This window comes from Leptopilina heterotoma, unplaced genomic scaffold, assembly GCF_015476425.1.
Source record: "Leptopilina heterotoma isolate Lh14 unplaced genomic scaffold, ASM1547642v1 Lhet_6, whole genome shotgun sequence".
Classification (NCBI taxonomy): domain Eukaryota; kingdom Metazoa; phylum Arthropoda; class Insecta; order Hymenoptera; family Figitidae; genus Leptopilina; species Leptopilina heterotoma.
This window is the reverse complement of record NW_025111137.1, coordinates 1,574,332-1,588,255: the sequence shown is the minus strand read 5'-3', so window position 1 is coordinate 1,588,255 and position 13,924 is coordinate 1,574,332. Positions and strand designations below refer to the sequence as shown.

Genomic DNA, 13,924 nt, shown 5'->3' with positions numbered 1-13,924 from the left:
TTTTAAAAGATAACAGTTTTAATTAAAACAATATGTTTTAATTTTTCTGATTTTTATAATTTTTAATATGAAACAATTTAATTTAAGCATTGAATTTTATCAAAAGTTTTGAATATTATTAAATTCTTTCAAGAAATTTGATTAAATTTAATTAAATTTTTAATTAAATTTTAGAATTTAATTCCATTCAAAAAGAAATTTATTACAATTTTTAGAAATAATTAAGTTCTTATTAAGAATTTTGTCAAAACTTGGGAAACTAAAAATAATTTTTTAATTAGTCTAAAAGGAATATCTTTTTAAGTTGATGAAGTTATTGAAAAATTGAAGTTGATATTTGCAAATAGAAAATTTTAAAGGGTTTCTTTTGTTAAAGTCAATAATAAAATTGAAATTGAAAAATCCTATAATATTCCACTTTTCTTTTGTGCGTTAAAAGAATGTGAAAAATATAAAAATAAATAAAAAATTGCGTCAAACAGACATTAAAGTATAACACTCACAGGTGAATAAACAGTAAATAAATAAAATTCGTAGAAATATTCGAAAGGTATATAGAAAAATCAATCCCAAAATTAATCACCTATGCCATAAATAATCAAGAACGCTGTCTAAACTTGTGTCTTATTGGCAAAGAGATTTGTTGCTCGATCTGTTTCTTTTGTCCAAAAATAAGTTGTATGCAAACAAGTCTAAACGTTCTGGCTGTCGGTGCCGGTTTTGTTCCAGAAACCACAGACAGTTGGCACGTGATCTATCTTCGTATGCTAATCTTTTTTTATTTTCATTTTTTCCCTATCTCTCTAAGTCGAAACAAATCTAACAATAAGATAACAGAACAATTTATAATAGAAAATTTACTTATAGAGATTATATGTAAGGTATAACACAATTATATACATGTATGTGTAATATAAAAGTGATGAAAAGTCACGGAAACGAGAGGAAGAGGAAGAGAGAGAAGCGTAAAGAGTCATCACTAAAGAGACGGGACAGTTTGACAGAGCACACATTTTGGACAATAAAATCACAAAAAGTGTATAGGAAAGAAATTATAGATAGAGTTATCTGCTATACTAAAGGGATTGACGCTTTGACGACACAGAGCCGCTCGGTGATCCATCTTGGACCTGCCAGCTCACTGCGCTGTTCACAGAATCGCAGCCAAAAGCCTATATGAATAAATTCAGGAATGATATTCAACACAAAAAGGCACAACTTTTGTTCCTATCCATTTTTATCAAGAATGATCCAATTTTTTTTTTTTTTTTCATAATAACGTTAGACAAGAATATTACGGAAAAATAAAGTACATAGTGTTGTGCAAAAGCCATTCGGTTTTTGCACCCATTTCGTCCAAGAAGTTCCTTTTTCTCTTTTACATTTGTACTTGCCATTTTCAAAGACGGTAAACTAAAAAAAAATTGTAGATGGTATTTCTCATGTATTTTTTAGGTAAAAAATCCTAAAATTCTATTAAAAATTCTTGAATTTTTAAAAAGAATTTTCAGAGTTGCCACAAAAACATAATTTTGTTTTTCCCTGATTTCCAGACCAAATTTTGACTTTTTCCCTGTCCGTAAAGAATATTCTGATTCACTCTAAAAACGATAACATACCCAAAAAAATGTTTTATTATTATTAATTCACATAAGAATTAAGATTTTCAAATTTAAACCTTTATGAAATTCAACAACTTATAAGAATAATGAAGTTTTTTTGATATATTACTCCATGATATATTATAGAGTAATAATTGGAGGTTATTTGTTGTGGCCTTTGGTCAAGAAATGAGAAGTAATGAGAAGTAATGAGAAGTGGAAGTATTTTGGAGACAAAATTAAATTTTCTGACATAGTATAAATATTTTCTCATTTCTTGACCAAAGGCCACAACAAATAACCTCCAATTATTATAAGAATAATATAAGGTATAAACATGAGGATATCGATATCTTCATGTTTTATAATAATTTATATTTCATTAAAATTTTTCAAAAGAAATTAAATTATTTACAAAAATTTTAATAAAATCCTTTGCAAGAATTCTATTATTTTTGCAAGTAATAAAGTTTTCCACATGAATTTAATTATTTGCATAAATAATAAAATTTTTCACAAGATTTCAATTATTTTTAATAAAATTTTTAATAAATTCCTTGAAAAATGTAATTCTTTTCAAAAATTTTTCACAATAAATTAAATTCTTAACTGAAATTCAAATATTGCAAAAATCTACTACTTCAATAAAAATTTTCAAAAGAATTCAATTATTTATTTATTTAACAATTTATACTTATTTATACTAATTTATAATTATTTAAAAAATGTAATATAAAATTTCAATTAAAATAGAAGATAATATATAAGAAAAAGAAAATGATGTTTATTATATTCTGTGCAAGTACAAAAAAATATTGATTTAAATGTTCTGGTGAGTTATTTTCAAATAATTTTCGTTTATTTAGATGTATTTATAGCAAAAAAAAATATATATTTAAAATAAAAAGCAGTATTTATAATCTGTTTTTAATTATTTATACTGAGTTTTCGAAAAATGGGTTATGTTAGACTGCATAACCAGTTAGAAATTTAAAAAAATTATTTAAAAGAATGTAAAATATGTTTGGTGCTATAAAAACCACTAAAAGATCATCTAATTGTATTGGAGAATATTATATATTAATTACAGCATTTTTTAAAATCATCGAGCAACCAGCTCTAGACGATTTTCTCTGGAATGAATGACCTAAGTAATAAAATTTTTCACATGAATTCAATTATTTTCATAAATATTAAAATTTTTCATAGGATTTCAAATATTTTTAATAAAATTTTAAATAAATTCCTCAAAAAACGAAATTATTTTCAAAAGTTTTTCCAAGAATTCAATAACATTTCACAAAAAATGAAATTCTTAACTGAAATTCAAATATTTCAAAAATCTACTATTTCAATAAAATTTCTCAAAAGAATGCAATTATTTAAAAAAATGTAATATAAAATTCGTTGCAAGAATTCAATTACATATTTTCATAAATAATAAAATTCTTTACAAGATTTCAATTATTTAATAAAATTCGTTGCAAGAATTCAACTATTTTCATATAAATAATAAAATTCTTCATAGGATTTTAATTGTTTAAAAAAATATGTAATAAAAATTTGTTACAAGATTTTAATTATTCTCCTAAATAATAAAATTCTTCCCAAGATTTCAATTATTTCTAATAAAATTTTTAGTAAATTCTTCGAAAAATGTAGTTATTATTAAAAATTTTATTAAAATATTTAAAATTCTTCGAAAGAATTTTAACAAAATTTTCAATAATAATTACATTTTTCGAAGAATTCGATTAAAATTGTATTAAAAATAATTGAAGTTCTATATGATGACTTTTATTATTTATGAAAATAATTGAATCTCTGTAAAACAATTTATTATTTATGAAAATAATTGATTTATTGTGAAGAATTTTATAAAAAATTTGTGAATAACTGAATTCATGTGAAATTTTTATTATTTATGAGAATCATTAAATGTTTGCATAGAATTTTATTTAATTTTTCTTAAATAATTGACTTCTCTTGGAAAATTTTATGAAAATAGTAGTTATTAAAAATAATTGAATTGAGGAAAATTTTTAAAAATAATTGAAATTTTGCCAAGAATATTATTAAAATTTTTGATAATAATTAAATTTCGGAGAAGAATTTTATTATTTTTAAAGATAATTGGAATTTTGACGAGAATGTTTTTGAATTTTTGTAAATAATTGAATTTCTGCAAAAAATTTTATTTGGTATTTAATTATATTTTTAAATTCAAATTAATGATTTGTAACTTCAAATTTTTTTTATTTTTTTTTATAATTGAACTTCTCTTGAATTTTGTATGTATAAAGATAAAGGGAAAAGTCAAAATTCTATCTGAACCTGATTTATACCTTGTTCATTTTTATTAAAAATTGTATTGAAATTAAATAAATTAAAAGAATATCAATTATAAAAATTAAAAATAATACACTCTCAACTATATATTTATAATAAGTTGGGATTCAAATGCGCAAGTTCTTCATTAAGGAATCGTGAACGTTTAATTTTTTTGATATTATTATTATTATTAGGTATGATTATTATTATTATTATTACAGAAATATGATTACATTTGTTGATTTCTTTCCCAAGAACTGCAATTCATGCGATAAATTATGACATCGTAATTAAGTGTAGTTCCACAAGCTGCCTACAATTTATAGGTTTGGTTGTGGTACCCGGGAGGATTTATGAACAAACATAATCAAGCGGCCAGTCAAGTTTTTATCGTCGGAAAAAATGTTTAGAGTACGTTATAAAGCAGATTCTAATAACTGAGAAATCTGAAAATTCACACTATACTTGCTTGATTAAATGTCATCATCAAATAAACTAAAATAATTTACTCTCGCGAATACACAGATTATAAGTTTGTCAATAAATGATTGAGCGCGCATATCATTAATCATTTTGTAGAAAATAATCGACTTAGGTGTATCCCTCACAGCACCGGGATATTCAAGATATCCCAGAGACGTCCTGGGGATATCGATTTGTTTTCGGAAGTTTGGATATCTCTGGGATATCCTAGGGACGTCCATGGATATCCAGAGGATATTCCAGGGATATCCAAACTTCCGAAAACAAATCGATATCCCCAGGACGTCTCTGGAATATCCTGAATATCCCGATGCTGTGAGGGATATAATGTTAAATATAGAGTAGAGTGGGGTGAAAAAGATACTTTTTTTACTTTTTAGGCTACAAAATCGGAATTTTTTATTTTTTTCCAAATTTCCAACTGGGACTGAAAGTTTATAGTTATTAAACTTCAAAATCCTTGTCGGACATTTTAAAATGTTCTTAATAAAATTTTTTTATCCAATAAAAATCTATATTGATTGAGAAATTTAATTATTTGAAATAAATTTAATTACCTAATTTATAGGAAAAAAATTAAGGTAAATTTTAAAAATTCAATGTGATGCAAAAGGGAGGGAAAAAAATTTAAAAAGAATTCTAGATTTCTATGTCAAAATGAGTTGGAAAAAATTTTCAAATTTTCCGCATAAAAAGTTTTTTTTTCAACAGAAAGGTTTAAAAATATGTATGAGCGAAAAGAGGGTTTATAAAAAAGTGAAGGGGAGGGTAAATAATGTACGGGGAAGTGCATGTTGCTTCATACATTATAAGATACAGCGTAATTAGAAGAGGGAGACGTTGAAAAATTCAATATTTTCATACAGTGAACACGCGCCATATTGAAAATTAGCATTATCACCAGATGGGCTCATGTAATTGCATGCCTTCAACTAGTTTAATTACATTCCTGCACAAACGTGTGACAATAATTCATGGAAAAAAACCCACTTTATTTGCATAAACGTATTCTTACTTGAAACATACCTATACATGTAGCTATAAAAATACCTATTCTTTATTCTACGGAATTAACTCTTCAAAATATAGATTAGTAAAATTTTTACTAATGCAATCGGTAAATTCACTCTACTGATAATTATAGTCAAATTTTACTACTCTCTAAATCTGAATTAGTATAGTTAAAAGTGCGGATTCGTTTACCAATTAAATAAGTAAGTTTTGACTAATTTTTAGTTGTAAACTAATATTTAGTAGTAAACTACTAATTTTTGTGAATAAAACTACTAATTTTTAGTAGTAACCTTACTAATTCATGTAGTAAGTCGGTTTACTAATTTGAAATACACTGGAATCTAGATCGGTGAGCTCGGGATCGTTGAGACTCTGTTTACATAGTTTGTAGGCGAGGAAAGGTGGAGGGCTAGCGGGGACTTTCAAATGTCGATAAATGCCGTGCCTAATTGTAGAAGAAAAAGGTTCTCAGTGCCCGATGCTATTTATTTTATTTGATAACTTCATCATTATTTACTTTTTTTTCTTTTTAATATAAATACATTTTATTTTTGTATAATGTTTTATAATATTTTGTGATTTATATTAATTTTCTAACATGAATTATTTTTTAAAAGAATGGTGCAAACAAAAAATACTTCGTACGGCCCTGTTTGTGTTGCTTCTCAGTCTCAACTAATCCGCTAGATCGGTGAGAAGCCATCCCCGATTAGTCTCACCGATCTAGATTCCAGTGTATAGTAAAACATACGACTTACAAATGATAGAAAAATTAGTCAAAACTGTTAGAGGGCAGAGAATTTTAGCGTTGGGTCACAATGTAAAAATTAAAAAGAATATATTATAGAATTTAAAATTTTGTGACACACTCACTTATATATACATCTTATTCTTGATTATTTGATGAGATTTTTGACACGATCAAAAAATCCAACCATGAAAAGTGTAGTGATAGTTGACTGACGCCGCCGACTGGCGCTGCTGTCGCCCGAGACTTCTAGGTTCAAGTTTTTTTGGCGGGAAATTCAAAATATAAGCAAGTTTATTAATATGTTTTAGCCTCGTTCAACAACCAGAGCCACCTGCTGCAATAAATAAATAATAAAATATTTAATTAACTAACAATAATAAAATAAAGCAAAAGTATGTAGTTGATGGTATTAGCTATATGCACGGAGAAAAATTTTCAGTTAAAATTACTATTAAAAATAGAAGCTGAAACTATTTCACATAGTATTTTCGTGACACATCGAGTTAATCGTAAAGTGTAATATTTTATTAAGTATTTTGTACTATGGTATCAAAGTATTTGATATTATTAATTATATTAGTTCCAACTATGTAAACATTTTTTGGAACTTGGTTTCATAGTAAAGGTAACTTTTCCGCCTAGAAAGTATAACAATTTCAAATACTTGAACCTACTATGAGGGAAAGGCTAGCGCGCTATGCATCATGGTAAACTTCACTATGAGAGAAAGACTAGCGCGCTATGCCTCATGGTAATCTCCACTACTTTAAATGAATGACTGCGCGATGAACCACATGGTAAACTTTACTATTTTAATAGTGCACGACGCTGGAACTAAATGATTTTGAACATAATGTAAAATTGTCTTGAAATTATGTAACGTGGTAAATACCACTACATATAATAATTATAAATGTAATGCAGAAATATTTAGAAAGGTTACTCCCTAAATCTGAATCAGTGAAATTCCACTGAAAATCAGTAACTCTATTCTCGCAATTTGAATCAGTGGAATTTCACTGAAAATCAGTTAAAAATAACTGAAACTTCAGTCATTTTCTACTGATTCGACAATTAAAAAACTACTGAAAATTTATGTCACACATATTGAAAATTTCAGTTATTTCTTAATTGTCCAATCAGTGAAACATTACTGAAATTTAAATTATTTTTAACTGATCTTCAGTGAAATTTCACTGATTCAAATCGCGAGAATAGAGGCACTGATTCTCAGTCTTTCACTGATTCAGTTTCAGAGAGTATGTTTAATAGCTGTCAGAATGATGATTCACGGAAATTTTAAGTATTTTAAATAAGGATTGGAATTTTGTGGAATAATTGAAATTGCTAGAAAAAAAAGTTTTAATAAATTAAAAGTACAATTTTTCATTTAAATCATCAATAATAATTTTTATTAATCTAAAATAAATATATACATAGCAAAAGTTTAAAATAATAAATACACTTAATTATAATGGTTTCAATTCGTAGGCTTGCGCTTATAATTACACAATTTCAAATTGCTCATTTTTTTTACAAAAAACCTGACGTCATCTTAAAAATTAAATCCACTTTTTAGCAATGTATTCAATGTTTTTAAATGACTAACTGTACCAATTCTAAACTTTTTCCAAACTAAACTGCTGCACCTTGGTTAGTTTTTCGCTTTTCGTTTGTTGATCCGTACTTCATCTGTGTTGGTGTGATCATGGTAGACAAAAGGTGTAAAACCACTGCATCTTGAGCGCCTGTAAAATTAATTAAAGTCAGCATTTATTAAATTTGTGTTACTTTAATTAATTAAATATTAACTAATTTAATAGTACGATAATTTTTAAATATATTTACCTTAAATTCGATAGCGCCTTTAGTGTTTTAGGACATTTTTGGCGGCATGACGCCAACACTCAACTATGTTCATGTATTAATCAAAAAGTACTAAAGGACAGAGATATGTCCATCCTTTTCTCCCTAACAGAATTTTTTAGTTAGTCCACTTGTAGTGACAATTTTTGTTTTTAAACATTTTTTTAATAACAATAAGTATAAAAAAATCATAAAATCGTAAACAATATTTTTTTTCAGCTTCATTCATTAAGAAAATCAATCAAAAAACAAATTAAAATGATGTTTGGGATTGTTTGTTATATGAAAAAAAGTACGACAATTTATTAAATTGTTTAAACAATTTATTTTTATTTTATTTATAAACTGCACTTAGGGCTATAAATTTCTAGTTTTTTCTCAATTGTTGAATTTTTCATGAGTAAAACATCCACTGATTATTAAAAATTGGAAATTAATTATTTAAACATTGTTTAAACAATTTATTGTTGTCACTTTTTCATAAGCGGCACTTAAGGCTAGAAATTTCCAGTATTTCACAATCGTGCAATTTTTCATGAGTAAAACATCTACTTATATTCAAAAATAAATTCTTTAATAATAATTGTTTAAACAAATTATTTGTATTTTTTTTTTCATAAATTGCACTTATGGCTAGAAATTTTTAGTTTTTTCTCAACTATTCAATTTTTCATGAGTAAAAAATCTACTCATGACTAAAAATTATTTAATCATTGTTTAAACAATTTATTGTTGTTATTTTTTACATAAACTGCATTTGGGCTTTGACTTTTCTAGTATTTTCTCAATTGTGCAATTTTTCAAGAGTAAAAAATCTAATGATTATAAAAAAGTGGAAATTAATTATTTAAACATTTTTTAAACAATTTATTTTTATTTTTTTCATAAGCGGCACTTAGGGTTAGAAATTTCTAGTTTCTTCTGAATTGGACAATTTTTTTGTAACTAAGATATTTATGTACCTATAAAAATAAACTAAAAATTAATTATTTAAACTTTCTTTGAACAATTTGTTTTGTTAATTTTTTTTCTTTATTTATAATTTTGTTCTTCTATAAACAGATCCATAGAACGATTGAAAATTTCAATTTGAAAAATTGATTCATACACAAATTAATTAATTTCAAATTGTAAATTTGTCATCAATCAGTGAAAATAAAAAAGTATCAACGCATATGCGCTGTTGATACTTTTTCATTTTCAAATGGCGGCAAATTTAACAATTATTAATTAGAGTGGTAATATTAATAGTAAAATGAGATAAAAATTCAAAATTATTAAAAATTCTTAAATGTGTTAGTTTTTCAATTTGTAAACATTCGATAATTTGATAAATTTTATGTATCCAACAAAACACAAAATCCTCTGTGAGAAAAATTTTCGAGTCCTTAGAAATTTACCAGAGCAACCAATAAATGTCTTATTGTGAAATGTACGCTCGACTTGCTGTATAACATAGAAGAAATGAAAGGCTTGACAACCAAAAGCAAGGATCGAACAATAAAATATAATATTATTATTCCAACTGGTCGATTTGCAGTCTTCTAGTTGAATGGTGGAAAAAGTGCAGAGCACTTTTTCGCACTAGAATTGGAAGAAAATCCTTTTTTTCGTATATATAGATATACTATGTCCGGTTGGTCAGTGAAGAATGAGAACATAAGCAACGAAAGGTAATTACGATAAATATTTGCCCAGCCGTCCAACCCTTCTTCGACGTTCCAGCCACGCGAGCTAATAAGCCGAACGGTATAATGTATAAGGTTATTAAGAGTAGTCTCAATAATAATCTATACCAGCACGAGATGGAAACTTGGGACTTGCAAATCCGATTGCTCGTGCAAACAACCGCTAATCGGTTCTAATGGCTCAGGCGGCGTTCATTGTCCAAGTTAAATCCTATAAATATTTTTCCTAATATTTTCGAAAACAAAATTTCCAAAACGCTGCACGATTTCGGTCGGTTATACTTTTTTTTCATTCTTTCTTTCTTTCAAAGGACAACAACACAACGATCGACATTTTTCAAAAATCCTTTTCTTATATTTTGTCGCTTTGTTGTTGTCCCCCCGCGAGCGCCAAAGACTCGATATCCGAATTAGGCGCAGTCGAATGGATTACGGAGTTTGGCTTAAAGTTTTTAAATTTTGACCAACCAGTTTTCTGGCAGGTGACCTAAAATTGTATTTTGGTTAAAGAAAAACGTTTTACAATTATCTGATGTATAAATGTCAAAGAATGCAACTTAAATTCTTTTCAATATTCGGGAAACTTTTTTTTTCATCTCCTTAATGTCATTTTGTTGCTTTTCTATTTCTGAAAAATTGTTTTTTCGCAAAATATTCATAACTGCGCTGAAATATATTTACGATTTGAAAGAATATTATTTACATTATTTAGCATTTAAAACTATTAATACTTATAAAAATCGAATATAAAAAAGCAGTAGGTACTGAATGTACTAAACTATACATTAATTTCTATATAGTTCGAGACTGTTTACGAAACTATTTTAGATTGATTCCTATAAAGTTCGGGACTGATTACTAAACTATTTTAGATTGAATGTTATTTTGTGGGAATGATTACTTAGAGGTCGTTCTTATACCACGTGGACATTTTTTGGAGGAAGGGGGGTTCATAAAAAAATTAAAGTTGGGGGAGAGAGGGATCAAATCAAATGTCCATGTGGACCCAGTAAAAATCTCTTATATTTTCTTTATCCCACTTTCAAATTTTGCATCACAATTTTATTTCATTTTAAAAAGACATGTTATCAAAAAAATTATTTTTAATAGTACCACTCTCTAAAGAATTAGTATAAAAATCTTTACTAATTTTAATTAGTGACCGATTTTTTTCTTTTGAATTAGTAAATTTTACTAATAAATAGTAATTTCTACTAATTTATTTAACTGTTATAAACAATATTAGTTAACAAATAATTAATTTTTGCTCCTCTACACCAAAAAATTTTTTTACAGTTATATACTTTCTAATTTAGCTTTATTTAAAGAATATATATATTTAAACAATAATAAATATATAAAATAATTTGTTAATTAAAAATGCCACTTTTATCGACTTATTTTTAAAAATTTCGACCTTTTCGACTTTCATTCCAAACATTTCAACAAAATACCATATTTTTGTATAAAATACGCAACTTATTTAGATTTTTATAGTTTTAAAAATAACTATAGACAAATCTTTCAAAATTATATTTTTGAATAATTTTTTAAGATATTAAAATTTTTAAAATAAACATGTAATTAAAAAGTTTTAGAATAATTGAAATTTTGTTATTTTTAATTGAAAATAATTTTCTTCTTTTAAACATTTTATTACAATTTTTGAAAATCAAATTTTGAAGAATTTTAATTGCAAATTTTGAAAATAATTGACTCGATTCTAATTTTTAAAAATCCAATTATTTTCAATTATACATATACTCCTAAAAATTCAAATACATTCAATAAATAATATTAAAATATTTAAGAATCAATTTTAACATTTTGGAGAAAACAATCATGTTCAAAATTTAAAATTAAAATTCTTCAAACAATTAATTATCTTTTAACCTTTTTTATATTTCTCAAAAATTCAATCATTTTTAAAAGATTTTACCTAATTTTAATTGTTTGGGAGTTTTTAAATTGTATTATATTTATTCAAAAACTATTATCATTAAAAAATAATTTTAAAATATTTTTAAGGCGAGACTTCGCATTTTTAAGTTAATAATTATATCAAGAAAATTATTGAAATCTTCTATAATATTAATTTTATATTAACTTTTTCAGAGGAATTCAATGGTCATAAAATAAAATCGGTCAGTAAATACTCTGACCATTTTTTGATTTTTATTTTCCTTAAAAATTGTTAGATTTTAAAATCCATCCGAAATTTTGTAGAAAATATGTTTTTGTATCTATACAAAAAAATTGCCGAATGAAAAAACTTATTTTTACAATTTTTGAAGCATTTTTTTGAAAAAAAGGCATTGTTTTTAGGTTGAAAATGCTAAAAACTACTATTGTTATGCAATCTTTTTATATGAAAATTCACTTGTTTAAAATTAGTAACAAACATAAATAAATTGATTTTTAAATAAAAAAAAATGAATAACAATTGTATTTTTTATCATTTTCATCCGAAAAACAAACTTTTTTTTAAAAAAATGCTTAAATAATTGTAAAAATCAATTTTTTCATTTGGCAATTGTTTTGTGGATTCAAAAACATATTTTCTACAAAACTTTACGCATGGATTTCAAAATCTATTAATTTTTAAGAAAAATAAAAATTAAAAAATGGTCAGAATATTTTTTGACCTTTTTTATTTTCTGATTATTGATTTCCTCTCAAAAAATTACTATAAAAATAATTTTATAGAAGATTTACATTATTTTCTTAATATGTTGTCGAAGTCTCCCTTGAAAAAATTAATTTTAAGAATTTTTGCATTATAATTTTTTGAGAAAATATTATATACCTTAATAATAACTTTAAAAAATATATGTCCAGTTACAGTATTACAATTATTATAAAAAATTGAATTTTTGTATTTAAATAATTGAATTCTCGAGAAACTTTTGCAAAAAATTATTCCAAATAATAGATTTAGAGATGTAGTTTACGTAAAAATTATTCAGTGTTGTATTATAGTAATTAATAATTACAAAAAAGTAAAGAATTTTGTTATTTAAGATTGAATTTTTCTATAGTATAGTAACAAATACAAATCTTAAATTTAAAAATTATTTTCATCTTAATACTGTTAAACTTAATAGTATCAAATAGCACCAAATTCATACCAAAAATATGGATCAAATAAAAAACTTATCCAAATCTTTGGCGTCAATTTGATTCACTTTAGTGTCAATTTGATACTTAAAAAAAACTGTTCGCAGAAAAACTATAGTTTTTGTATCTCATTTTGAAGAATGAAAAGAAGGAATAAAAAAAAAGCTGTGTTCTTAATACAAAAAATAATTATCGATATGATGTTTTTTGAAATATTAAATTATTGTTCTATTAAAAAAAAGAATAATATTAATTTGAATTCGCAGGTAGAGGTGGACCAGTCGCGAGCCATGAATTCCTGCGCCTTTCTTTATAGTCTCTTGACTGAAGGGGAAAGATCGAGAGCCATATATTTGGAGATAGTATCTTTGATACGGGATACAGAATATACTAAAAAGGCCTAATGGAGGACTGAATCCGATAACCTAACTGCTTGTAATGGATAGCATTGATGGGCCTTTGAATAAACAGTTAATTCGTCATTTCAGTGTATGAATAAAGCCTTAGAAATTCAGGTGTTACTAATATTTATATTTATAATACTATAGTGAAATATCAATTTGTCAGAAATTTGTCTAGTGAACATAAATTATTTCTTTACAATATATTTTTTAATTTAATTATTATTCTAAATTAGTTTTGATTTAATTTAATTTTATTTAATTAACGTCGAATTAATTAAAATCCAATAAACTTTCAAAAAGAATTTCTTTCAAAAGGAAGTAAAAGCTAATAACACAGTATGGGGCAATTATAGTAACAGTGGGGTAATAAGTAACAAGAATTTAAATTTTGGTCCAGAATCTCTATAATCGACGTTTTTGTTGTCCGATCTTTGTAATATGGACAGTGTTCATAAATGTTTGATTCAGGAATAACAACAAAAAAGACGATAATAAACATCCTAAAGCAAAATTTATAGTTTTGGTACTTATTACCCCACTGTTACCAATTGCCCCATTTGAAAATTTGAAATTTTGTTTCATTTGAAAATTAATTTTCCATTCTGCCACAAAAGAGATTTATCATGTATTTAAATTTGAAACAATATCAATCATATCAACATTAGGAAC

The 13,924-nt window shown here is 25.2% G+C and overlaps 1 long non-coding RNA gene across 1 annotated transcript in view; it reads right to left on the bottom strand.

Annotated features, from left to right (window-relative positions):
- LOC122509158 overlaps positions 1-13,924 on the bottom strand; it is a 309,869-nt gene that overhangs the window by 114,469 nt on the left and 181,476 nt on the right. Inside the window, exon 5 of the long non-coding RNA XR_006302315.1 lies at positions 6,303-6,514. This is a non-coding gene — a long non-coding RNA (uncharacterized LOC122509158). The remainder of the gene's footprint in view (positions 1-6,302; positions 6,515-13,924) is intronic.